The sequence below is a fragment of the Dendropsophus ebraccatus genome, chromosome 6 (genome assembly GCF_027789765.1).
Source record: "Dendropsophus ebraccatus isolate aDenEbr1 chromosome 6, aDenEbr1.pat, whole genome shotgun sequence".
NCBI lineage: Eukaryota > Metazoa > Chordata > Amphibia > Anura > Hylidae > Dendropsophus > Dendropsophus ebraccatus.
In genome coordinates, this window is record NC_091459.1 from 107,073,623 (window position 1) to 107,086,504 (window position 12,882).

The 12,882-nt window shown below is 38.5% G+C and overlaps 1 long non-coding RNA gene across 1 annotated transcript; it reads left to right on the forward strand.

The window, feature by feature from the left end:
* Window positions 1–243: 243 nt before the first annotated feature.
* LOC138794987 (uncharacterized) lies at window positions 244–11,193 on the forward strand. The gene is made up of 3 exons (XR_011363547.1): window positions 244–323; window positions 6,351–6,527; window positions 9,051–11,193. It is a non-coding gene; the product is annotated as an uncharacterized lncRNA (long non-coding RNA).
* The last annotated feature ends 1,689 nt before the right edge of the window (window positions 11,194–12,882 follow it).

The following is a 12,882-nucleotide window of genomic DNA, read 5'->3' on the forward strand; positions in this document are numbered from 1 at the left end:
ACAAAGCCAAATGATATTAAGCCATTACACTGTCAGCAGCAGAATGTGGAGGCAACAAGTAGCAGGAGCCTGGGCTGGAGGAGTATCCATCCTGGCCAAAATACAATTAGTAAATTACACATTTCTATTTAGGCCGGTTATTCAATTAGAAAGACTGAATGGGCAATTACATGTGAACTAGAACATGAAACTAAGGAAATGAAGAGTGAGCAATGAGGAGGGCAGGGGCCTGTGCCAGGAGCGCTCTGGACACTGGAGAACCTGCCGCCAGTCACATCTGACCACTGGGTCCATCCAGGCTGAAGAGCTCAACCACAAGGAAGGTTTGTACTAATAGAACCTATAATCTATATAGTCACCAAAGGTCCCATGACGCTTACTGACAAGTGAGGAGATATGTGCTTGTGTTTCCTTGAACTGATGACCTTACTGACACATCACCATTAATCTTACATATGCGGAAAGGATATTGCTGGACCAGGAAGGAGATTCAAGATACTGGTGGCTGAGGTGTGACCGAATCATTGGGGGATATTGGGGGAGAGACCGGATTAGGGATGGCCCTTTAAGAAGGGTTGGAAATAATTGAGATTTGTATCAGAATTATTTGGTCACTGACTGCTCAGTCTCCTGTAGGATTATGATAGAGGTACATGATCAGGACAGTGTTTTGTAGTGCAACAGAAATGCAGAACAACAAGACATTATCATGACGGAGATTATCGTATTGAAATAGAATCACAGATTATAGTATGGTAATAGTACCTCACATTATAGTATAGTAATAGTACCACAGATTATAGTATGTAATAGTATCACAGATTATAGTATGGTAATAGTATCATAGATTATAGTATGTAATAGTATCTCATATTATAGTACTTAATAGTATCACAGATTATAGCATGTAATAGTACCACAGATTATAGTATGTAATAGTATCACAGATTATAGTATGGTAATTGTATCTCAGATTATAGTATGGTAATAGTATCATAGATTATAGTATGTAATAGTATCTCAGATTATAGTATGGTAATAGTATCTCAGATTATAGTATGGTAATAGTATCACAGATTATAATATGTAATAGTATCACAGATTAGAGTATGGAAATAGAACCACAGATTATAGGATGTAAAAGAATCTCAGATTATAGTATGGTAATAGTATCACAGATTATAGTATAGTATTAGTATCACAGATTATAGTATGTAATAGTATCACAGATTATAGTATGTAATAGTATCACAGATTATAGTATGTAATAGTATCACAGATTATAGTATGTAATAGTACCACAGATAATTATATTGTAATAGTATCACAGATTATAGTATGTAATAGTATCACAGATTATAGTATAGTATTAGTATCACAGATTATAGTATAGTATTAGTATCACAGATTATAGTATAGAATTAGTATCACAGATTATAGTATGTAATAGTATCACAGATTATAGTATAGTATTAGTATCACAGATTATAGTATAGAATTAGTATAACAGATTATAGTATGTAATAGTATCACAGATTAGAGTATGTAATAGTATCACAGATTATAGTAAAGTAATAGTATCACAGATTGTAGTGTGTTATCGTACCGCAGATTATAGCATGTAATAGTACCGCAGATTATAGTATGTAATAGTATCACAGATTATAGTATGTAATAGTATCACAGATTATAGCATAGTATTAGTGTCACAGATAGAGATGAGGGAACCTCGAGCATGCTTGAGTCCATCTGAACCCGATCGTTCGGCATTTGATTAGCGGTGGCTGCTGAAGTTGGATAAAGCTCTAAGGCTATGTGGAAATCATGGATATAGTCATTGGCTTTATCCATGTTTTCCAGACAACCTTAGAGCTTTATCCAACTTCAGCAGCCACCGCTAATCAAATGCTGAAGGATCGGGTTCAGATGGACTCGAGCATGCTCGAGGTTCGCTCATCTCTAATCACAGATTATAGTATGTAAGGGTATCACAAAATATAGTATGGTAATAGTACCACAGATTATAGTATGTAATAGTACCACAGATTATAGTATGTAATAATATCACAGATTATAGTATGTAATAGTACCACAGATTATAGTATGTAATAATATCACAGATTATAGTATGTAATAGTATCACAGATTATAGTATGTAATAGTATCACAGATTATAGCATGTAATAGTATCACAGATTATAGTATGTTATAGTATCATAGAAACATAGAAGATTGTCGGCAGAAAAAGACCACTGGGTCCATCTAGTCTGCCCTTTTAGTATTTTCTTTCTTATTATCTTAGGATAGATATATGTCTATCCCAGGCGTGTTTAAATTCTGTTATTGTAGATTTACCAACCACCTCTGCTAGAAGTTTGTTCCAGGTATCTACTACTCTTTCAGTAAAATAATATATTTTCTCGCGTTGCTTCTGATCTTTCCCCCAACTAACCTCTCACTGTGTCCTCTTGTTCTTGAGCTCAGTTTTTTACTAAAAACACTCCCCTCTTGAACCTTATTTAGTCCTTTAACATACTTAAAGGTTTCTATCATGTCCCCCCTTTCCCTTCTTTCCTCCAGACTATACAGATTCAAATCTGTAGTCTTACCTGATATGGTTTATGCCTCACACCCTCCACCATTTTTGTAGCCCGTCTTTGGACCCGTTCAATTTTATCAATGTCCTTTTTTAGATGAGGTCTCCAGAACTGGACACAGTATTCCAGATGTGGCCTCACCAGAGCTCTATACAGCGGGATCACAATCTCCCTCTTCCTACTGGTTATACCTCTAGCTATACACCCCAGCATACCATTATATATATATACAGCCCAGCATACCATTATATATATACAGCCCAGCATACGATTTGCTTTGCCCACCGCCTGGTTGCACTGGTGACTCATTTTAAGGCTATAGTATGGTAATAGAATCATAGATTATAGTATGTAATAGTACCACCAATTATAGTATGGTAATAGTATCACAGGTTAAAGTATGTAATAGTATCACAGAATATAATATGTAATAGTACCACAGATTATGGTATGTAATAGTACCACAGATTATAGCATGTAATAGTATCACAGATTATAGTATGTAATAGTATCACAGATTATAGTATGTAATAGTTCCACAGATTATAGTATGTTATAGTACCATAGATTATAGTATGTAATAGTACCACAGATTATAGGATGTAATAGTATCACAGATTATGATATGGTAATAGTATCATAGATTATAGTATGTAATAGAATCACAGATTATAGTATGGTAATAGTATCACAGATTACAGGATGTAATAGTACCACGATAATAGGATATAATAGTATCACAGATTATGATATGGTAATAGTATCATAGATTATAGTATGTAATAGTATCACAGATTATAGTATGGTAATAGTATCACAGATTACAGGATGTAATAGTACCACGATAATAGGATATAATAGTATCACAGATTATGATATGGTAATAGTATCACAGATTATAGTATGTAATAGTATCACAGATTATAGGATGTAATAGTACCACGATAATAGGATATAATAGTATCACAGATTATGATATGGTAATAGTATCATAGATTATAGTATGAAATAGTATCACAGATTATAGTATGTAATAGTATCACAGATTATAGGATGTAATAGTACCACGATTATAGGATATAATAGTATCACAGATTATGATATGGTAATAGTATCACAGATTATAGTATGTAATAGTATCACAGAGATCATTATTTTTTAATGGAGATGAATGATTTGGAAAGATTATTATTTGGTTATAGAGAGAGATGGTTAGGGCAGATTATTACACTGTAACAGAGGCAGATAGAGCAGATACTGAACAGTATACTGTAATGGGGGATATGGAAGATTAGTAAACTAGGGTTGGTTATTATACTGTAATAGAGGGAGAGGATTAGGGCAGGTTATTATACTGTAATAGTAGGAAAGAATTAGGGCAGGTTATACTGTAATAGAGGGGGAGGATTAGGGCAGGTTATACTGTAATAGTAGGAAAGTATAAGGGCAGGTTATTATACTGTAATAGGAGAGGATTAGGGCAGGTTATTATACTGTAATAGGAGAGAATTAGGGCAGGTTATTATACTGTAATAGAGGGGGAGGATTAGGGCAGGTTATTATACTGTAATAGGAGAGGATTAGGGCAGGTTATTATACTGTAATAGGAGAGAATTAGGGCAGGTTATTATACTGTAATAGAGGGGGAGGATTAGGGCAGGTTATTATACTGTAATAGGAGAGAATTAGGGCAGGTTATTATACTGTAATAGGAGAGGATTAGGGCAGGTTATTATATTGTAATAGGAGAGGATTAGGGCAGGTTATTATACTGTAATAGGAGAGAATTAGGGCAGGTAATTATACTGTAATAGGAGAGGATTAGGGCAGGTTATTATACTGTAATAGAAGAGGATTAGGGCAGGTTATTATACTGTAATAGGAGAGAATTAGGGCAGGTTATTATACTGTAATAGGAGAGGATTAGGGCAGGTTATTATACTGTAATAGGAGAGAATTAGGGCAGGTAATTATACTGTAATAGGAGAGGATTAGGGCAGGTTATTATATTGTAATAGAAGAGGATTAGGGCAGGTTATTATACTGTAATAGGAGAGAATTAGGGCAGGTTATTATACTGTAATAGGAGATGATTAGGGCAGGTTATTATATTGTAATAGAAGAGGATTAGGGCAGGTTATTATACTGTAATAGGAGAGAATTAGGGCAGGTTATTATACTGTAATAGGAGAAGATTAGGGCAGGTTATTATACTGTAATAGGAGAGAATTAGGGCAGGTAATTATACTGTAATATGAGAGAATTAGGGCAGGTTATTATACTGTAATAGGAGAGGATTAGGGCAGGTTATTATATTGTAATAGAAGAGGATTAGGGCAGGTTATTATACTGTAATAGGAGAGGATTAGGGAAGGTTATTATACTGTAATATGAGAGGATTAGGGCAGGTTATTATACTGTAATAGGAGAGGATTAGGGCAGGTTATTATATTGTAATAGAAGAGGATTACGGCAGGTTATTATACTGTAATAGGAGAGAATTAGGGCAGGTTATTATACTGTAATAGGAAAGGATTAGGGCAGGTTATTATACTGTAATAGGAGAGAATTAGGGCAGGTTATTATACTGTAATAGAAGAGGATTAGGGCAGGTTATTATACTGTAATAGGAGAGAATTAGGGCAGGTTATTATACTGTAATAGAAGAGGATTAGGGCAGGTTATTATACTGTAATAGGAGAGGATTAGGGCAGGTTATTATACTGTAATAAGAGAAGATTAGGGCAGGTTATTATACTGTAATAGGAGAGGATTAGGGCAGGTTATTATACTGTAATAGGAGAGAATTAGGGCAGGTTATTATACTGTAATAGGAGAGGATTAGGGCAGGTTATTATACTGTAATAAGAGAAGATTAGGGCAGGTTATTATACTGTAATAGGAGAGAATTAGGGCAGGTTATTATACTGTAATAGGAGAGGATTAGGGCAGGTTATTATATTGTAATAGAAGAGGATTAGGGCAGGTTATTATACTGTAATAGGAGAGGATTAGGGCAGGTTATTATATTGTAATAGAAGAGGATTAGGGCAGGTTATTATACTGTAATAGGAGAGGATTAGGGCAGGTTATTATACTGTAATAAGAGAGGATTAGGGCAGGTAATTATACTGTAATAGGAGAGGATTAGGGCAGGTTATTATACTGTAATAAGAGAAGATTAGGGCAGGTTATTATACTGTAATAGGAGAGAATTAGGGCAGGTAATTATACTGTAATAGGAGAGGATTAGGGCAGGTTATTATACTGTAATAGGAGAGGATTAGGGCAGGTTATTATACTGTAATAGGAGAGAATTAGGGCAGGTTATTATACTGTAATAGGAGAGGATTAGGGCAGGTTATTATACTGTAATAGGAGAGAATTAGGGCAGGTTATTATACTGTAATAGGAGAGGATTAGGGCAGGTTATTATATTGTAATAGAAGAGGATTAGGGCAGGTTATTATACTGTAATAGGAGAGGATTAGGGCAGGTTATTATACTGTAATAGTGGGGGAGGATTAGAACCTTTTATTTGTATTATAACAGATAGAAAGCATTAGGATTGTTATATTATTACACTACTGTACTTTATTATTGTACTGCATTGAGGGATTGCACAATTACTATGTATAATGTTTATTGTCCCAAGGGAACGGCAGTGATATTTATTCAATTCAATTTATAATAGACTCAGGTCACTGGAAATATGCCCTTGTACTTAATAAAAGTTTGTTACGGCTGACACAGGGTTATCATCTCATATTTACCTGCTGCACTGGACATGAGCAATAAGAATAAGAAGCATCTGGAAAGGGACAAGGAGGTGACATCCTTGGACAGGAGTGCCAGAAAGAAACAGGAGTGGATCCTCCGCAGGAAGGTGTCTTCCATTGCTGCAATCTGTGGATCACTGAAGAATCACAAGTACACTTTCCAGCTTTAAGATACTGTATATTTATGATGCTGTTATTGTGGGATTAGGCTATCATTATTATCTTGGTAATCTCTAGCTAGAAGGATAAGTAGTGCAGTACATAGGCCCTTTTCCTTCAGTGTCTTCTGATTTACACTTGGTTTTTAATAGTGATAATAGGACGCCATGTGATAAAAGAGATACAAATCTGCTCCAAACAAAGGATTCCTACTTCATGCTGAAAATGAGTGTGACATTGGCAGCACATGGGAATGGTCACTGTTGGGAGCACTGTAATAGACAGCTCTTCTCCTACCACAACAACTGGGATCAGATAGAACTATCACCTAGGAATCTTGTGTCCCAGGCATTTGAAAAAAAAAAAAAAAAAACGTTTTCCATGTCACAGATGTATGTCCAAAGTTTTGATTGATCAGGTTGTGGACACTTAAGGCCCTTTTCTATGGGCTGATAATCACTAATGTGCGTTTCTAGGAATGCATTTTCAACCAATTATCGGCCTATGTAAAAGTGCCAGCGATCAGCCGATCGCTGGCACTTTCTCACTGTAAGAGACTGTAAGTTTTTTGGTAAGTTTATAAAGCCCATCTCCTGCAGCACAACAGAGAACTAGGGAGTAAAGCTTATCCATCTGTTCACACTGTGCAGTGGCTGTGTCTGTAGGATGATCTGCCCCAGAGCTAGGGAGTGTGGTCTGGCAGCAGTGGGGTTGCTGGACCACTCGGTCACTCGCTCTGTTGGCACTGGTTTTGTGGTAATGGCAGTCACCGACTAGTGCTATGCCATTTAGATTAGGGACCCACATGAATAAGGAAACATGAAGTGTAGTAAGGGCTTATAAACTAACTCCTAATGTTAGTTATAATTTTGCTAAGAAGTAGAGAATCAGTATATGGCATGTGGATGTGCAGCCATGACTGTTTTTCCCTCCATAGAATAAGGGCCCTATTAGGGTATGTTCACATCTCGTTTTTAGCCGCACGTTGGGCTACACGGCAGAAATCAGTGAAAAAAGGATGCTGCCGTGCAGCCCGACGGCCACATGACGGCCACATTGACTTTAATGAGCAGGACTGAGTCATTAGGTGACTGTGTTCTCCTCATTTGCGGAACGTACACAGCTTTTGTGCAAGACTCAAAGGCGTAGTCGACTACACCCTAAGGGCCACATGTATCATCCGGCGAATGGATGATTTTCGGCGGAAAGTGACGATTTGCGTCTTTTTTTAAGCAAAAATGGCGGATTTGCGAATAAAATATTCGCAAATCGGCACTTTCCGCCGAGTACGCCAGGGGGCGGAAAGGGGGCGGAAAAGGGGGCGGAGAGTGGGCGGAACGGAGGGCGCGGACTCAGAGTACGCGCGATTTATCATCCGTTCCGCCAAAATGTACGCCGATAACCTACTCCAGTCCTCAGCTGGCGTAGGTTTTCGGCGGTGCGCAACGGCGCGCACGGGATTTATGTAGAGGCAGTCCGCCTCTACATAAATCTCCGTAGCGCCGGAGCTGCGGGGGCATTTTTACGTCCGGCGTAAAAAACGCCGGACTTAATAAATGCCTCCCTAAGATTTGCCTTTGTGTTTTATTCTGTTGTAGGTGGTTGGGGGAGATTTATCAAACATGGTGTAAAGTGAAACTGGCTCAGTTGCCCCTAGCAACCAATCAGATTCCACCTTACATTTTCCAAAGAGTCTGTGAGGAATGATAGGTTGGATCTAAATGGTTGCTAGGGGCAACTGAGCCAGTTTCACTTTACACCATGTTTGATAAATCTCCCCCATGTGTTTATATCAGTTGGAGTTATAGAAATCTTCATGCTAGGCAAATAGGATTCATTATAAAAAATGTACTGGAAGTTCTTTTATCTTGTTAGGCTGAGTTCACACTAAGGTTTTTCTTGCTAAAGGTTCCGTCCATAATAATTGAATGGATAAGCAAAAAACTGATGAGCAGACTGATGCAAACTGATTGCAAAATGTTTTTTTCATTGTTCATTTGCATTTTAGCTTTAAAAACTGACTTTTGTCCATCAGTTTGCTTCAGTCAGCATCAGTTTTCATATTAGTTTATTTTTTTTCTTTGGTTTTGCACTTCTTCTGCGCATGCTCAGGGAAATAACTGATGAACACTGTTAACTTGCAAACAGATGTGAATGGAAATACCTTCTGTTTAGATCCGTCCTCATTGACTATAATGTAAAAAAAAAAAAAACGGAAGTGCACTTTCTGTTTGTGTTCCGTTTTTTCAAACAGAGGGGAAAAAGCTGCATGCAGGTTTTTTTTCCGTTCACAAAAACGGAACCCTGAAGGAATACATGCAAACGGAGCACAAATATGGTAAACGGAGCACAATAAAAATACATAGAAATTAATGGGTTGTTGGACGGATATGTCAGATTCCGTTTCTGTTGTTTAAAAACAGAACAGCTAATTGGAACTGTGGCGGAGAGAAAAACGCCAGTGTGAACCCAGCCTTAGCTAGTTCAGCAAAATGACAACCAATGTTCTCTTTAGAGTAAAGAAGCGTGTACCAGAAGAGAATAAGAAGAAGCCAATGAGAAGAGCCGGACCCAAAGAACCAAAAGTCTCCCATGAAGAATGTTGCTGCCACCAGCCAGGACGTTCCAAGACAATGTGCCCCAAGTGTGAGATTGTCACTTGTAGAAAATGTGACACTTTGCATGCAAACTCCCTTTTTGTGGCCCACAGTTTATTAGATCACTATGATTATTGAGAATCGTGGTGACAGCAGCCCCTGAGAACACAATACATAAGGCTCTTTAGATTAATGGGAACCTATCATTACCTTCATGCTGCTTAAACCACTAGTGATCAGTTTGTCCTCAGTGGCTTCTCCCACCCCACCAGCCTTGATTGATAGATCCCTCCCTATGCTCAAACATGGCGAGATGTATAAATCCGGCCTGGTAAGCTGCCGGGGATTGCTCTGGTTACATGTGGTTCAGGCAGCATGAAAGTGATGACAAGTTCCATTTATAATTGTTATTTTCTGATAAGCTTGCCATTGGAGCTGCGGGTCCAGAGCTCAGTGGGCATTCTCTATGAAGCGTTCTATGGGGGATGCAGAGGGAGCAGTTGCACCTGGGCTATGGTGTGTGAGAGTCCTGAAGGGTCCTATATCTTATAAGAAGACACTAGTATTATACATGCTGTTTGTTGAAGGAATCTGTTCTAATATTTATACTGTGGTCAGGTTACAATTTTGTCTCTGTACCTTCTTCTTTCACACCAACATGACTGTACAAGCTATTATCTCTGGGAGACAGTGCAGCCCAGAAATAGGTAGCATTCTTTGTATGTGTTACACTGACCTGTCCTAACTACTGCAATGCTATAGCCTAAAGCTTTTTTTAATATTTAAAGGGGAACTATCAGCAGGTTAGAGCAATGTAACCTGCTGAAAGCCCCCTATAGAGGTGGGGATGCTGAAGAGGAAGGTGTGTGTCTTACCTTCCTTCTCGGCGCCGATCCCGCGCTGTTAGTTGACTGGAAGCACTGTTAGGAGCACCGACTCACCCCCACATTATCATCTGACCCACCAGCTCCAATAATACTATGGATCGGGTGGGGCGGATGATGATGTGGGAGTGGGGCAGTGCTACTAACAGTGCTCCCAGACGAAGATTACGCTGACTAACAGCATGGAACTGGCACCAAGGAGGAAGGTAGACACATACCTTCCTCCTCAGCTATAAGGGGGTATCAGCAGGTTACTTTCCTCTAACCTGCTGATAGTTCCCCTTTAAGCAAAATGAAAAAAATTGCTGCAAAAGTGAATGTATCTTTTTAAAAGGAAAATATTTGGGCCCAGACACAATATTCCAAAACAAGAATGAATTACAGGAATAGCAATAATATAGCCAAAGTGTGCCCGAGTGTATTCAAGTCCTAAGACTCCATTCACATCACAAAGGCCTTCCAGTGTATACCAGACCAAACATGATCTGGTAGGGACTTTATTTGGTCTGTTTCCTGAATGTATAGACTACATATACTATACATAGTCCACAACGCTTTTGAGACCCAGAAAAAAGTATACATTAAAGAAACAAAGCAAACACATGGCAGACTACTCTAACTTGTCCCAGCTATGCTGTGGTGTATTTCGGAATTCCTTTTGGCTGGTATTGTGATGTATACTGGCGGCACACTACATAAACATGATGTGAATGGGGCCTAATGTAGATGGTGTAAAAAGCTGTAATGACTTGTGAGCAGGGGCGGATTAACTTTACCATAGGCCCCGGGCTGTTCACCAAGCTTGGGCCCCCCGACCCCACTGTAACTATGGTGGCACTAGCCTGGCGTTCATAGTACAGTATAGATGATGTCATGATGTCCTGATTTGTGCAAAATTGCCATTAAAAAAACTGTGATTTTTTTCAAATCATGGCGGAAGTGTAGCCAGGAGACAGTACACCACTGAAAGTATGTCTGGATGGCCATGGGCCCCCCAGGAGCTCAGGGCCCCGGGCTGCCGCCCGAAACGCCCCTATAATAATCCACTACTGCTTGTGAGAATTGATTATAGAAATTATTTTACAACAGAACAATTGTATTGCCGACTAAAATATGTGAATAAACTGTATGATAAATTGTGTGTAATAGGTGGCTATTGTCCAATGCTGATTTATTAATGTACATAATAATAATAAAACAAAACTTTCTATTTCATCTTGAGCTGCAGTTCATAAAAATACTTAAAACCTCTACTAATGGCGGTGACATTGGTTGACATGTTCCCATTAAAGTGCCTAAATGAGAGGTGCCATTACAGGGGATGAAAAGAAGAGCCAATAGATGTTTGTATCACTTTTGTTTTCATTTAGACAAAAAAAAAAACTTACAAAAAATGCAACATTTTAGCTTTTACTGATGCCTTTCTCTAGATGAGGGAGAACTTTGTAGACACCAAAGGGAGTCATTGTAAGAATAGGGGGAGAGAGAGCAAGTCCAGAGGGCTCCTAAAGCAGGAATGAAGCATGAGCTACATCATACCATCTGTGTAGGGTTAACTTCTCTTTTACGGTTTAAGGGTAGCTTCGCACGTACCGGATCCGCAGCGGATTTCACGCTGCGAGTTTGCAGCGAAATCCGCTGCGGATCCCGTACTGTGAAGCTGAATGGGTCCCATACACCCAGCGGATCCGCTGGACCCGGCCACCTTTTTTTTTTTTAATTACCAACTGGAAACATCTCTTATAAGACAAAAAGTGCAGATAAACAGTAGAAAAACAGTATACAGTCAGAATTTTGGAATAACAGTGATATGCTCAGGATATGCTTCATCAGACCTTACAAAAATACTTGTTGGGGGACACTGCATCAGCCGCTCTCAGGGGGTTAACAATCACACCCATGGGTACTTATGGGTGACTATGCAGAAAGCTGTGATGCACTATGTGTTCTCACACATTTGTCCAACAGTAGCTCTTCTGTGGCGCTGGACCCAACTTGCTAACCATTGCACTATCCATGCACTATTTAGGGTATATGAGGGTACTGCAACATCCCAGTTCAATAAATAAACATATTACATATCGCTGCGTGCGCAATTGTCCAATCTATTAAGCTAGAACAATACTATTCCCGTATGGTAAACATCACAAATGAAATGTAAAAATGCGCCAGAATTTCCCATTTTTATCACATTATTTATCAGAAAAGAATAAATAAATAAAATATTTCTATTAATAAAAACTAGAGATTGTGGTGCACAAATTAGGCCATAACCAGCCCTGTAGGTGATAAAAGCACTATTGCTCTTAGAGGGCGAGGAGGAAAAAGCGAAAATTGTCATTAGGGCCTAAATCTACTGTGTACTTAAAGGGTTGGCTGAAATGTGTGGTAGAGGTAAGAGCTTAATGCATATAGTAAAAAGCACTTTCAAAGGACAATTGACACCACAAAAAAACAAGCCCTGATATGGCTCAGTAGATGGAAAATGAAAATGTTACGGCTCTTAGAATGCAATGAAATAAATCGAAATTGGTCAAGTCCTGAAGGAGTTAAACATAAGGCACTTGGCTTTTTGTGTCCCTTCCTTCTTTCATAGATGTTATTTTGTCTGGCTTATGGCATTATCTAAGACTTTATTGAGGTTTCTTTAAACTACTTAAATCCTAGCAGAGAGTCCTGTGGATGTCACAGCAACCTGCCGCATTTACAAATTACTCAGACAGAAGGAAGAAAAGCCATTTTGTCATTAAATGACTACCTATTAAAGTCATCAAGTGGATCATCATAGCTGCTAGGCCGTGGTCACACAGTGCAATTTTGGTACAAACTGGTTTGTAAGACAACATGCCTGGAGAGCTGTTTTTCA